The sequence below is a fragment of the Rhipicephalus microplus genome, chromosome 6 (genome assembly GCF_043290135.1).
Source record: "Rhipicephalus microplus isolate Deutch F79 chromosome 6, USDA_Rmic, whole genome shotgun sequence".
Lineage (NCBI taxonomy): Eukaryota > Metazoa > Arthropoda > Arachnida > Ixodida > Ixodidae > Rhipicephalus > Rhipicephalus microplus.
Window position 1 is genome coordinate 138,035,042 of NC_134705.1, and position 15,266 is coordinate 138,050,307.

The 15,266-nt window shown below is 42.2% G+C and overlaps 1 long non-coding RNA gene across 1 annotated transcript; it reads left to right on the plus strand.

The window, feature by feature from the left end:
* The first annotated feature begins 479 nt into the window (after nt 1-479).
* Nucleotides 480-11,382, plus strand: LOC142765542 (uncharacterized). Its single transcript, XR_012884305.1, has 2 exons — nt 480-608; nt 11,071-11,382. It is a non-coding gene; the product is annotated as an uncharacterized LOC142765542 (long non-coding RNA).
* The last annotated feature ends 3,884 nt before the right edge of the window (nt 11,383-15,266 follow it).

The window sequence follows — 15,266 nt, forward strand, 5'->3', positions numbered from 1 at the left end:
CTCATCAAGAGTTCCTTACCGGTAAGAATTTGTCTTGCTTTTTCTTTACATCTTTCTTTCTGTCACTATTGTTCTTTCTTTCTTTTTGTTCTCGTTCTCTGACAAATAAGGGTTATTACAAGCCATGCCGGAAAAACCGTCACATATCTGATGATAGCAAAGCAGAAGACGACGAAGAGAGCGTGTGCCAATTCATGCTGAACCTTTAGGGCCATGTAATTTTACGCCGCACCAAAACGGCTTCTGTGTTCATAATGCACTAAGAAATCACTGCCCCGACAGATGCCGGAGAATGTCTTCGTATGAATATATTATCCTAAACAATGGGCGAAAACAATGTGAGCACGCTGAGCATTTTTTAAATCACAGTCGCGAATTGTATTTGGTGTTAAGTATTTTTTTTTCGTCTTGTTTTTTTTACAAATGGCATATTGTTATCGTTGAAATGCCTGCTCCAGCTTCAGTGCGACTATGTGTACAAAAAATACCGTTGATTCAGCAGCATGAGAGGGAAGGAGTTTTGTGCAGTGCTTCTGGTTGCTGTCTATATTGCAGTGCTCGAATGTAAGCTGCCCATTTTCGGAGCCAGAAAATACAACATGGCAAAGGTAACGTATTCCGTTTGTCAAATCTCGTGCATCCTTGTTATATCCCTTGTATACAAAGAGAAATACAGAAATAGACAGAGGGTGCCCCGTAACTTCAGCCAGAGTTTAAAAATATCCCGGCACACGCAATTGAGACGCGACCAGATGCACGTTGCTCAGCGTTGCTTGGAGTTAGACTATTTCTTGTGTTGTCAAATATTGTTTAATTAGATACATTTAATTACCGAACTCTTGCAAATTATTATTTAAAAAGATCTTTTGGTTACCTAAATCTTTCAATTAGGAAGTTTTAGATTGGTTTGCAAAACGTCCGAATAGATATATTTGAACCTTATATCAGTTGAGTAATAGTGTTTTTCTGTTAATTACAAATGTCCACCAAATCCAAAAAAAATACCACGCGACAAACACGCTTGCGCGTCAGTGTGCACGATGATTCTAGTGATCCTTAAAGTTCCGAAGAATAAGTGCACTAGCACATGCACGGCACAAGTAAGGTTTCCACAATACGCCTTGACGATGATGCTGAACAAGAAGCTCTTAGCACATTTAAGGTACCCGATGACGATGACGAGAATGGAACATTCTGCCACAGATGAAAACGAACGTAAGGCGTGAAAAACACGTTAGCATATGCACAGCACATGCAAGGTGCCCACAATATGCCATGACGATGACGCTGACGACGATAACGAAGAAGTTTATAGCACATTTAAGGTACCCAATGACGATGACGACAATCGAACATTCTCCTTCTGCTATGGATGAAAACGAACGTAAAGCGTAGGAAACGTGTTACCATATGCACAGTACATGTAGGGTACCCCCAATAGGCCATGACGATGGCACCGGTAACAGTGAAAAAGATGATTATAGCACATTTAAAGTACCCGATGACGACGACGAAAATTGAAGATTCTGTCATGGATGAAAACAAACGTAAGGCAGGGAAAACGCGTTAGCATATGTGCAGCACATGCAACTTGCCCACAATACGCCATGACGATGACGCTGGTGACGATAACGAAGAAGCTCATAGCACTTTTAAGGTACCCGATAACAGCGACGAACGTGAAACATTCTCTTTCTGCCGTGAACCAAAACACACTTCTTGTGGTGGAAGCAGCAGAAAAGCAAGAAAAACGCCAGGCATACTTAGAGTTTAGAGACTTGTACTTTTCGGAGACTTCAACGTCACATCGTGGACAACGACCCTCTTGTATACTCCACGACGTTTCGGTATGCCCTACGATGCACTTAGTGAAGACAACCTACAAACCTTATGGGACCGTGTATAAGCTTCGTCTTTGCCAACTTCAGGTGAGATTCAACAGACAAACCACTGACTGTATATTTCACTCACTACAAAGCAGCACTAATGAAAGCAAACAAAAATTGACAACCCAACACAACATAGCTGTAATGACCAGTAACAATTAACGTACACGGCTTCGTCAAACATTAATATGCGGTAATGGGCAACATCGCGGGTGATTTACGGTGAGACCGAACGATCCCGCTGCTTCGTCCACTCATCATCATTCGCCTCATGAATATGCCGTGAATATTCCCTTGTTGAAAATACCCCAACATTGCAGACCGGGTGTACGGATATAGCCACATGCGTTCGGAGGCACGACTGTGACAATGCACGTGAGAATATTTATATGTTATTCGCGTTCCGACCCTACAGCCGTAATTATTGAGCCCTATTGACGCCGTATGCTAATTTTAGTTGTATACTCATTCAAGGAGCCGGTCACAAGAACACCCAGACGTAGGTGGCTAATATTATAACTTATTTTGAAGGAGCGCACTTCGGATAGGTATAAAACGACAAAGCATGGCCCTCATTGCACTTGCAATAAATTTAATTGAGAAACAAAAGATAGATAGATAGATAGATAGATAGATAGATAGATAGATAGATAGATAGATAGATAGATAGATAGATAGATAGATAGATAGATAGATAGATAGATAGATAGATAGATAGATAGATAGATAGATAGATAGATAGATAGATAGATAGATAGATAGATAGATAGAAAGATAGATAGATATATAGATAGATAGATAGATAGATAGATAGATAGATAGATAGATAGATAGATAGATAGATAGATAGATAGATAGATAGATAGATAGATAGATAGATAGATAGATAGATAGATAGATAGATAGACGGACAGACAGACAGACAGACAGACAGACAGACAGACAGACAGACAGACAGACAGACAGACAGACAGACAGACAGACAGACAGACAGATAGATAGATAGATAGATAGATAGATAGATAGATAGATAGATAGATAGATAGATAGATAGATAGATAGATAGATAGATAGATAGATAGATAGATAGATAGATAGATAGATAGATAGATAGATAGATAGATAGATAGATAGATAGATAGATAGATAGATAGATAGATAGATAGATAGATAAGCTCAAAGTGCATTAGTGGTTTTCCGCTCGACTTTCTGTTCCCTAGTACACTATTATCTCCCACTCTTAGGCCGCCATCCATCACATATAGAACCTCACGTTACCCTCTTCCCTAGAACAGGAGATCGAGTGAGTGGTCTACACACCTTCCACTGTTTTCCCCTACTGTGTTCCTGGGTAATGAGATTTTTGGCGGGAATGAGCTGGCCCATAAGCTCATCCGCCGTATATTGCACAGGGCATCATTAATTTCTTGGCCCTCGCCTTCCGAGGAACGTTCGACTTCCGTAAAGAAGGACGGGACAATCTCCTTGCAGCAATCTTTTTCCTCCCCCTCATTCAACACTCACAGCGCTATATGCCCGACTTTCATGGCCCGTACAATTGTCTGATCACTTCCTGTCGTCTATTTTTCTACAAGTATAAATCGCACACCTGCTGTTCCGATTGCTTCTCAACATATGTCGACCTGTCGCACTGCCTTTTCTTCTGCCCAACTGTTCAGCAATCCAGCTTTTACGTCACCACCTGGCTCGGCTCGAATGCTGTGAATCTCTACTTATTTTTGTATGCCGTGTTGGGTCAAGCAGTAGCAATGTCCTTTATAGCTATTGCATGTGGCCCCTTGTGAGATGAGTAAAAATGCACGTCCGAACGTGGAACCGGGCGCACTTCTGCCCATTAGAAGAATGTCTGCAGGTTGCCAGTTTTGACTGAAATTGATCAGTGTATTTGTATCCATGTTGGATGTGTTGCTTGCAACACTTTCAACCTCATTTTTCTAGGGTGGAGTGCCACTTTTTTTCACCTTCAACCTCGCTTTGTTCAGTGTTGCTGCATGGCTATATTCGTGATCAGCTCGAACCTTACCAATCTTACCAAGTTATCCTTACAAGGAATGCATGCTTAAGCCAGCCAAACCCGCTTAGATTATTTCGCCGTCAGACATTTAAAAAGCCTGCCTTACTTAGCTTGAACGCATAGCAAAATAGTGATATGCATTTTTTTTTCATTCTTTAGTGCAAAAAATGTGTTTTTAACTCGTGCTACACCGGCTTATTAGCTTGCTCATATTTTAGAACTAGTTCCTTTTATTACTTTATTAGTTCATCGTGTATATCACGCAATTATTATACGCAGTTTTATTTATTACAGTTCCTCAACACCAGGTTACCTATATGGACGTTCTACACCACATTTGGTGGCAACGCCGAATGTGAGGTGGAGTTGGTGCGAGAGATCAATTCGACATCTGTTACCTTGAGGCAATATTTCTACGAAGGACCAAAAAAGTATTAATTTAGCAATATCACTCGCAGCATTACAGTAACCTACTTTTTTTCTTAGTTGAGGATTTTAATCAATTTGTTGGGCAAGCTTGATCAGCGTCGTAAAGACCACTTGATGATTCAAACAGCAGGTGTCACAATGCCTTCAACCTTAACGTGAACTTTTATGACATAATTGTACGATAAAATAACATAAAACAAATAGGATCTTTGTTTGCTCATGTAAATACCGAGCTGTGAGCTGGATATTTCTGTCCCTCTTTACATTCCTTAACACTGTTACCGAAAACTTGTGAGGGACCAAATAAATGAAAAAACAAGAGTTGTTTTTGTGTAGTCTGCACTATAAAATATGTCATGTTCAGTTTAATACTGTTGTTTGAATTGAAGACGCCCCTAGAAAATTGTAAAAAATGATATTTTATTTTTTTCAACAATTTTTTGTATGTGGTGAAAATTTGTAGAAACTGCCGCAGAATGGAGCAGAGCAAACGCCTTCATTCTTTACGTTGACAACTTCGTAGGGTGGCGTGGTCAAACTGAACACGAGGTTCATCTTATATTTCAATCATAGCCTCATTTTAAAGTTCATCTTAAATTTATATAATAGCCTGGCCATCCCGGTTAGTAACAGTTCAAAAACTTTTATTATTCGTTGTTTTGTTTTCTCACTTCTAAATTTATGAATCGGCAAAGGGCACGTGTGAACATGTTGCATCTCCCAAGTAGCGAGTTGAAAAAAAAAACGTTTAACTAAATAATTGTCGTGCAGAGTGCTACCATGGTTCAACTCAAGCAGTTTGACTACCAACTCAAAACGCAATCAGCCTGGATCCACGATATGGCAATAGGCCATTATAGTTCTGCTCGAGCAAATGAGGAAAACAAAACTTGGTGCACTTTTCATTACCCAAATTTTGTCATAGACGTATAGGTCACGTGGGTAGTAACAAAAAAATACAATATTAAGAGCTCGTCATCTTTGTTAATACAAGCTTCATGAAAACTAACGGTTATTTATAAGCAAGGAAAGGTATAAAAGACGTGAACTGCACTGTTTTAACTGTGTTCCAGTAATTACGGTAAAAATGTGCTAGAGGTAAATTCGGTGAAGGGACCAATGTTCAAGGTCAAATGATGAACCTGTTCTTTTCGGCAGACATGGTGCCTTTATTTTAGTACGCTAGGGCTTATTCGTCAGCTGTCTTGTTAAAAAAAATGGCATCAAGTACCAGTGGAGTGATGGGCCAAAAGCTTATCATCTGCTGGTTTTCAATTATTGAGCGTAATCACCAAACTTGCTTATTTTTTGCTGTCACAGCGTATATTACAAGGGAATGACGGCATAGGTTCCATGCGTCTTGCATACTCCGAGACAATGCGCAAATATCTTAGTGGCCTATGGTTCCCCATTGTTTTTATATAGTTTTTCCCACTGTATAACATGGAAAGTAAATTTTCTAGAGTCCCTTCACATTCTCAAATTATGGAGGGTCAGATGCTTGTGTCAGGTTGTACGTAAATGATAAGCCACGTATCCGAGGGCAGGAATGCTACTTCTACTCAAATAGTTGAGTTCTTTAGAGTTCAATGAAAAATACTTGGGCGTTCTTCTGCTATGGTAGCAGTACCGAGAAACGTTTTTAAAGGCAGCTAATTTCGGGCCTCAAGATGTACACTTATTCAATTCCTTCATTACTCTTCCTTATAGCATGCTGCTAGCTTGAACACTCAGACATTAAAACAGTACCGCACTAGTTATATGATTTGGGGCACACACTCTATTAAGAGCAGTGGAATCTTTATTTTGTTTTTTTTCATACTTTTAAATGCTACCCAATGGAATACAAGTATAAATACTTGAATGGGACTAGTTTCTTTGATGTGCACCGACAGTGCTCTATGGCCCATAAAGCCACGTACCATTGTCTGGTAATATGATTGAATGAAGCAAACAATTGCTCACTGTCTTCTTCTCGGCCCTTTAGGTGGTCACCTTTTAGACGAGATGATTGTATACGCAAACAAGCTGTACTCATGTGCTGTGATCAAAGTCACGACAGCGTTTTGCGCTGAGATATGAGCCTAATCTTCTCCTTGTCAATTATGTCTTTGTTGACGAACTGTTATTCGTTCTCAAGATGTTGGGGTAAAGGTGAACAAACTTAGCAGTACTTAGAGTTGAACTAATGCTACAATGAAGGATGAAAATAATATAGGAAGCTATAAAACTTTGCAAGTTGGCCAAAGCTTACCATTTCAAAAAGTATGCCCACGAAAAAATGTCTTTTTTTTTTCATGCGAACATTTATACATCTTAAGTTTCGTATGGTGGACCCTCTAAATGTTACTCTGCACCTGTTTCGATAGCTTGGATGTGGTATAAGCTAGTACTTGGAGGAACTACAATTTCTCTTCAACGTAGGATCAGGCTATCGATGCCATTGCGTTAGCCTACGTTAAACGCGCTGGGTTCTTCTTTGTCTATATAGATTTGCGCCATGGCATCTGCAACCTAGAGATGAGGCATCAGAATAATAGAATTCAAATATTCGTTTATGTGTAAGCAAACCCTGCGAATTGGTTTTCAACGTTGGAACACTTTGAAAAATGTGTCCCAGGAGCGTGCGTGATAACGTGCTACACTATTAACATTCAATTAACCAAGGTAATTGAATGATGTGTGGGGTTTAACGTCCCAAAACCACCATATGATTATGAGAGACGCCGTAGTGGATGGAGGACTCCGAAAAGTTCGACCACCTGGGGTTCTTTAACGTGCACCTATATCTGAGCACATGGGCCTACAGCATTTCCGCCTCCATCGGAAATGCAGCCGCCGAAGCCGGGATTCGATCCCGCGACCTGCGGGTCAGCAGCCGAGTGCCTTATCCACTAGACCACCGCGGCGGGGCAGAAACTAAAGTTATCTTTTTAAACAGGCCTGCACTCTTTTCGTCCTTTTCTTCAACTTCACCTTCACTTCCGGAAAAAAAGCGCCCATTTCCGAGCCATGACGTAGAATTTCTCTCATGGACTATGCTTAATTAAAGCAGGGAGAGAGAATAACTTCCAGTCCCGGTCCTTTCGTTGTGCTGACGGGTCACCATGCCTTATCTCTCACAGTCATCATTTGCAGACACAATATGATGTGTCGCCACTACGCACTTGACCTGAAGGTCTACTCGACTTTCGTACCAGAGCAGAAGTGAAAATTTCAGCACCAGTGCCCTTTTCCACACTCACTCGCCTGATTATGTGGCCCCCTGTTCAGCAACCTAGCTCGCCACATCGTCCGTCAATGTTCACATCATTGTTTCCGAGTAAAGCAATGACTGTTCTAGCGTATTGAGCCCCATCATTCCACCATTCAGAGAGTTATACCCCTATCACATGGCCATGACGAAGCTCCGTTTTTCTTCACCTTCTCATCGAACATATGGTTTATGTGACGTAGCATCCGTTTCACTCTGAAAGTTCAATTGAGCTTTTCGGAAAGGCAGTTCGGTATTGACCATTTGGGCGCGAGGGAATACTGTAGTTCCCGCATAGCTACTGCTACGAAGAAAAACACCTTAAAAATCATATTAATAATCTTAATTATACACTTTAACATTATAGTTTTGTTCGGTGTAGAATTACACATAATTGAGTGCAGGGTTCAATTCTCTTTTGGAAACATCAGTGTTTGTATCATCTACCCCATACGCTTTGCCAAGCCGCCACCGGTAAGTGTTGTGCAATATTGTTTGTTTATGCACATGTGAAAAGCACGCACGTGCGCAGTGTACGTTCTCGCATAGTTTCGTTATAATACGTTAAAAAAAGGCACGTGTACATCGCTTCAAAGGCGCATACACGCGTGAAAGATGAGTTGTTTAAGAAAGCACAGCAGCACCGTTTCTTCCCCGTGCGCCTCTTATGGAAAGGTTGCACCGGTTGGTATGCCTACCACTTCTTTCTCGTAAAGCATGCTTAGGAATATGAATGCAGAACGAAGGTCAGTGTAGTTCGGTTGTGGCGGTGTGACAGGGGTATTACGGCGAAGACTTTGTCCATATGGTATCGAGCATAAGCAGAGATGATTTCTACGGTATCAAGGCAGTGACGAAGCGCAGAAAAACACGTTCATTTTCATTCCGTATGCAACAATTTTACACCAAATATTGCTCACATAATTCACACAGGAAACTCCTTCTAACCAAATACAACATTCAGGACCCTTTTGGGATCATGAATATTCAAAATTAAAACAATTCTTTATCGGAGCATGCGAATGAAAGCACTCACTGCGACAAATGACAGAGAATGAAAAACGGCAATATGTACAGAAGACGTACTTACGAATCTTTTTACAAAAAAACAGCACTTCGATGCTTACCCCATCTTTCTGCGAGCACTGTTCCGACATTAGTTGAAACTTCGTTCCCTTTGACTGTTCTTTGAGAGCAGTCGCCTCTCTCAGTTTGGCAGCGCAAAACGAACATTCGGCTGGCGTCTTTAACTGTTTTTTTGTGATGGCTGGTCGACCTCTTGAAATCTTCTCTGGCACAGAACTGGTGGTACTCAAGCCTTTTACTCAGCATGAAATAGAGCGTTGATCGCAAAGTATGGGGAATCAAATTCCTCACAACAGAAAATGTGACCTGATTAATTCCTCGGGTGACCGATCTACTCGATGAACAAGGTCATCCGTTGACCCTCTCATTCTTCATGGTGCGCCTGGATCATGAGCGATTCAATGACCTACACCACTGGGTCAAATGACCCTGGTTCATAAGGCCTACTGTCCCTGTGAAACCTCGTTGCCATTCTGAAAACTTGCGTCGTAATCATTACTCATTTTCACATTGCTCATTCATACATAATTGTCAGCTGCGGCGAACCCTTCTGTAGAAATAGAAATACAATGCACAGTTCGAAATACGCAGCAAACCGCATTCGGCGGGGCATACTTACCTGCCCACTTCACACTCCCAAGTACAGCTGCAACGTAATAATGGCGGTGTTTATACAAAACAAATTTCTTGAGATATTCAAGAGGCGTGTCTTGAGGTTTTTCCCTGCGGTATTTTTTAAGTGGCAACTCAGAATATAAAAAAATTGAATTATTTAATGGGCCTTGTCTGAGATTATTCTCCTGGTTACCTTTTGGCTTACCCTTTCAACGTGCCGTTCCTAAAAAGGGGAATCGAAGTTTTTCGTCAAATTCAACTGAATAAAAAAGCACAAAGGCTAAAATACCCGTGCAGCAGATCGTTCGATTTAATGATTATCAGTGATCGTTGAAACAAATTACTTCAGCCTTGCAAGATTTACCTCAGAATATTCAAAGCCTGCATATGCTATCAGTAGCTCTCTGAAAAAGCCATAGTGTTCCTGTACATAGCATTCAGCCATCGCAATATTCGACTTCAAGCTTGAGAGCCACGAACGCTTTGGTGCCTAGCTTAGAAGTCTTCTCCCCACAATATCTTCTGTTAACTGTCGCAAAAAAACTCGCGCTACTCGGCATGATGGGGCAACTTTTTGTTATTTTTCCTTAATAGCAGCCTTAATGCTTTGAAAACAATGTAGTTAGACTGAAGTGCTCGTCAAGAAAGCCCAGGTGGTCGAAATATTCTTGGTTTTTCAGCATCTTGTGCAACATAATCGTGGTGTTCTTTTAGCCAATGAACTACAGTAACCGTTAATTATTGTTTTTGAGCCGGAAACGCTTCTTCGAAATAAAGGCAGGAAGCAAGATGCAAAGTAATGCTTCAGTGATAACGTTTTACTACGAATATAGATTAGCAGTGGTACCTGATTGGCTAACTGCGACATTAACTGAAAAAAAAATTTGATGTTACGAATTTACATTTACATGCTCTCTAATTAGCAGGTTTTCTCTTGACCTAATCATGTGAACAACACATTTTACCGAAATCACGTGTGCCGTTTGTTAAGCAATCTTTCACTTCAAGCAGCCTTTCTATACTCTGTTGAATAATATCACAAATATTCCGGCAAAAGAATTCGTAACAGCAACACGCAAAAGCTGCATGAAAGCCTAAAAACGTTGCAGAGTACTGTAATTCTTGAAGCACTGATGTGGGACATGTATAGATATATATATATATAGGCAGGCATGGTGGTTGAGTGGCCGTAGCATTGTAAGTAGTCAAGTAGATCTTCCGTCAGCAGTCACAACGTGGTTTATTTGGACGGTTCGGCCTAGAGTCTGGCCTTCATCCTGATGAAGGCCAGACTCTAGGCCGATACGTCAAAATAAACCACGTTGTGGCCGCTCACGGAGGATCTACTTCACTATCATATATATATATATATATATATATATATATATATATATATATATATATATATATATATATATAGTGGGAGTAATAATTCAATGGGCCAGTTAGTCTTCGTGAAGGTATGGGATATGGCACAACGGGAGCGTTGTCAACAAGGATAAATACATTTATTCCCCAACAGTTTTGGGAGGGGTCCTCCCGAGACTGTTGGGAAATAAATATATTTATCCTTGTTGACAACGCTCCCGTTGTGCCATATTTCATATATATATATATATATATATATATATATATATATATATATATATATATATAATGTGTGTGTGTGTGTGTGCGTGTGTTCTTGCATTTTTGCAGACCCGCATGTTCATCATGGCATCCTCACAAAAATGTCCTGTTAAAATTCAGTAATGTTATTTTTACAGCTCATTCACACACGTACGACCTTCTGGTGTTGAATTCGTCAATAACAACTGGCCCAGACCACAGATGCATCGAGGAATACGTAAAACGGGAACGTAGAGGAAGAATTGTCTACCGACCTGAGGGCCAAAACATACTTAAAGTACACGGTGAATTTCAACAACCAACAACCACAGCGAGCAAATGCCCTCGTTAGCTCATCAGCTCTGTACATTTCCTGGTATGAGAAGATGGGCAAGAGAAACGTTACGAATGTTGGTGACTATATGTACCACCTAGAACGTAATAAACGCAGAAACACGCAACTGGAATAATGAGCGTGAATATGGTTACTTTGATACATTATCTGGTGATTGGAACGTTCCGCTATTGCTCCCAAGGCCTGTACGATGATAGCCCCATTACGAACACGAGCCGTCAATAAATAGTGGTCCTGTGACAGGCAACATTGTTGCTACTCAACACATAATACGGCCAAAGAACCCCCCATATACACTGATGAATCGGTCTCGGCTGGCCGCTCCACAAGTGCTGTTGTCGTACCAGTGTACCAAGTTACTGTAAAGTTCCAAGTGTCCCACAGGACAACATCAACAGCAGCAGAACTTGCCGCCTTACGTGATCCTATACTTTAAATCGCCTAAGCCAGGCCTCGAAAATTGGCTGCGTTCTGCGGCTATAAGGCCTCCTATTAGAGTTTTGCCAACAGCTGTACTACTGTACATGAGTAGTGCATCAAACGAGAGAAGTGCTCCACAAAGTTTTATTGAAAGGACATGGCGTGGTGTTCCAGTGGTTACCGGGACATTCAGGCATTGTCTGTAATGAGCTTGCCCACGAGGACGTCAAGACAACCCGAATAATTTTGTCGAGTACCGACGCTGCAAGGGGTTTTCATTCGTTCGCTTAAACAATGACGGAAACTTTGCTGAGTGACCCCAGTGTCGGGAACCACCGCCTACATAAATTGAACGGGGTGCACGTTAAAGAACCCCAGGTGGTCGAAATTTCCGGAGCCCTCCACTACGGCGTCTCTCATAATCATATGGTGGTTTTGGGACGTTTAACCCCACAAATAAAATAATATATAAATTCAACCTATCGAGAAAGCTTCAAGTTCCATCGGACCGCTCCCGCCGGGATGCAAGTTTACGGTGCTGCCTGTGGTTAGTAGTAGCTTTCACGAAGGCATACTCTTTTTGCATAGGAATGGCGGATAGCTACAGATGTGAGTCACGTGATAGTGACGAGATAATAGAACATATACTGTGTTCATGTGATCGTTTTGCGAGTGAATGCACCGTGCTAGGTGCAACGTTACCGAAACTAGATAATAGACCTTTTCCAGAAGAGAATATTCTCAGTCCAGGCTCTACACGCCTCAAGCCTGCAAAGGGATATGTGGGCGTTACTATGTTTTCTAAAATTCACCGTACTTAGTGACCGCCTATTAGCGTGCAATGGACATGGTCACATACACCCCCATGATGCCCTTCACCTCTTCTCTCTTACTTCTCGTTTAATACCCTTCATTCCTTCCACCTATGCAGGGTAGCAAACCGGACGTGCGTCCGATTAACCTCCCTGTCTTTCATTTTTTACCTTCTTCCTCCTTTTTCCTTCCGCATAGGCCTCGTGTGTGTCATAAGTAAATAAATAGCATGAATAAAATAAATAAATAGATCATTTTAGTGGCTTTGACTATTTTCAGTTTATAACAACCCAAAAACTTTACTCATAAACCAGTAGCCGCCTAAAACATCGGTATTCAAGTTTCGTGTGAAATGCAGCTGATGCTGCACTAAAATATCTTGCAGCTACTCTTTATGCTGCAGTGAAATGTTTTTAACAGTGCTAGCGCCAAGTGATCACATTCGAGCGCTTATGCGAGCACCATCTATCACGCTTGATGATTCGGTCATTTTTTTATAAAGGATGACGCGTTCCGCTGAAGATTATATTACTCGGCGACTAACTACTTGTCTCGCCCAAACAGCGTGCAATGTAAATCGCTTGTACGTTGACTTTTCATTTTTTTCAGGCACTAGTTTGCCCAAATTAAGAGTTAAATGTTGCCCATTCTTACTAAGTAAAACTTGTGCACAAGACTACAAACTCATCTTGAATCGTCGAGCGACCCGCAGGCAGGTAGGACCACAGCCAGAGCAAGGGTCCCTTCTCGATTACGCTAAGCAAAAGAAGACCTCAATTTTGACGGCGACGATGACCACCCAGAGTCCTCTGCGTTTTTTCGGCTACATACAGCCAGAAAGGCGCGAATATTTCAAGGGTTATCACTAATAACGCCAGAAAACTGACTTGAAGGGCGCGACCATGTCACCCTTTTCAACAATTGGACTGCTAAACACTCGCTGCGCCACTTTTATTTGGTCTTGCAAGACGACTTTTAGGCATGGCTCAAGAAGCGAAAGTCTATCCTTACAACGTGCAAACTTCTTCACGTCGCATCCGTGGACGAATTCACGAGCACCAGCCTAAAAGGCCGAAATCAAAGTAGAAAATAGAAAACAGCTGCGGAATGAAAACATCGATATGCACAACAAAGAAATGATGCCCGAGGAGAAAAACATTCGCTTCTCGATGCGGAGAATGAAGCATGCAGTGTTTTACCGGATGTGTATGCATTCCACTGATGAGAGAGAGAATTTGTTCAGAAGACAACAACGATCCCAAGGAAACTAGAAATATGTCCTCAGTAGTAAGGCCACCTAATTCCCACTATGATAGTCGAGGTGAATGAAGCGCCGCAATATGATAAGTAAAGAACTACATGACGCCGTCAGAGCATTTCTACTGGATCAGCTGCAGAAGTCATAGCTATTTCGTCAGCTGCACGTGAGCCCGATTTCCGACAGTAAAAACGAGAGTTCGGCTAACTGAATGTTCATGCTTGGAATGTAAAAATAGCGCGAAAATAGATAGAAACAAGAAGAAACGACAGGGCACTGAACTCGAAACACTGACTTCGCACGTCCGGAACCTTGTTGCCTTTTTTTCAGGGCGTATTCCTGTTTTTGCATTGGTCTTACATCCCAAGCCAACTTCCAACGTCATACACCAGGAAATACAACAATTTCATCGATCACCTGGGGTAGCGCGACCTGAGTCATAACCAATGAGCTATGCCACAGCCACCGGCCGTGCCGCTCTCTCAGCATGCCCACGTAAAGGTGCTGCCCCACCTACTTACCGTCGCTGACGCCGACGCTGCCACGAACGCCATACCAATCATCAGCTGGCCAGTGCTCCACCCCAAGGAACCGAGATGTCTGACATGCACCTGACAACCATCCGCTCTACTACCTCTGTACCGCAGGGGTGAAATCGGCTACGTCTACCACCGCTACCAGTACTGCGAGATGGAACTACATTGCTTCACCCACAATGCACCGTGACCACAGCGTTGCTTATCAACCGCAGGCACTTTCAGCGTTTCTATCTGCATATGATTGCCTGCTTAACGTGAGGTAGACAAATGTTTTGAGGGTGGAGGTGTTCTATGAATATGTCTGACTGGTTATGGCATGAAACATTTGGCAGATACCATGTACATTGTAAATCAATAATATTCGAAGCTATGCATGAAAGCTCACTGGTTTGCAATTTTTAGCGTGCTTAAAACTATTGCCGCGCTCAAAATGGGAAGACCAAGACAATGGAGACGATGTGCGCGCCAACAGTCTCGTGAAAAGGGACACTGACCGAGGGAGACGACGTGTTTGTGTTTATGTTGTTGCACTTGGCTGCTGCATAAAACACGCTGTCAGTTCTCAGAATCAAAATCTCGGTGGTCTGCATATAGTGGACTGTGACACTGCCGGAGGTGCTGAACTGCGAGCCTGCCGATAATCTACACCGCACCTGGGAGCCGTTGATCGAGTGCCGACACTCAGTCACTTGTTACGACTCCAGTGCGCCGCTTTTGTCGGCGGTTGCTTGACCTCTCTCTTGAGCTGACCTCCTTTGATGAACATTCTACCGGGCATTTTGTACTGGCTTCCGCCAGCCAGCTATACGTTATGCAAGGGGTACAGGGCAGCCCCGTTGCCAATCCAGCCCAGGTAACGCTTCTTCAGTCACTTGTACCTAACCTGCTTCAGAGGTGCCCCACATGAAAACTTTGAGCATTGGCTTGAACATTACGAATGCGTTGCCGACATCAACCAGTGGAATGCTA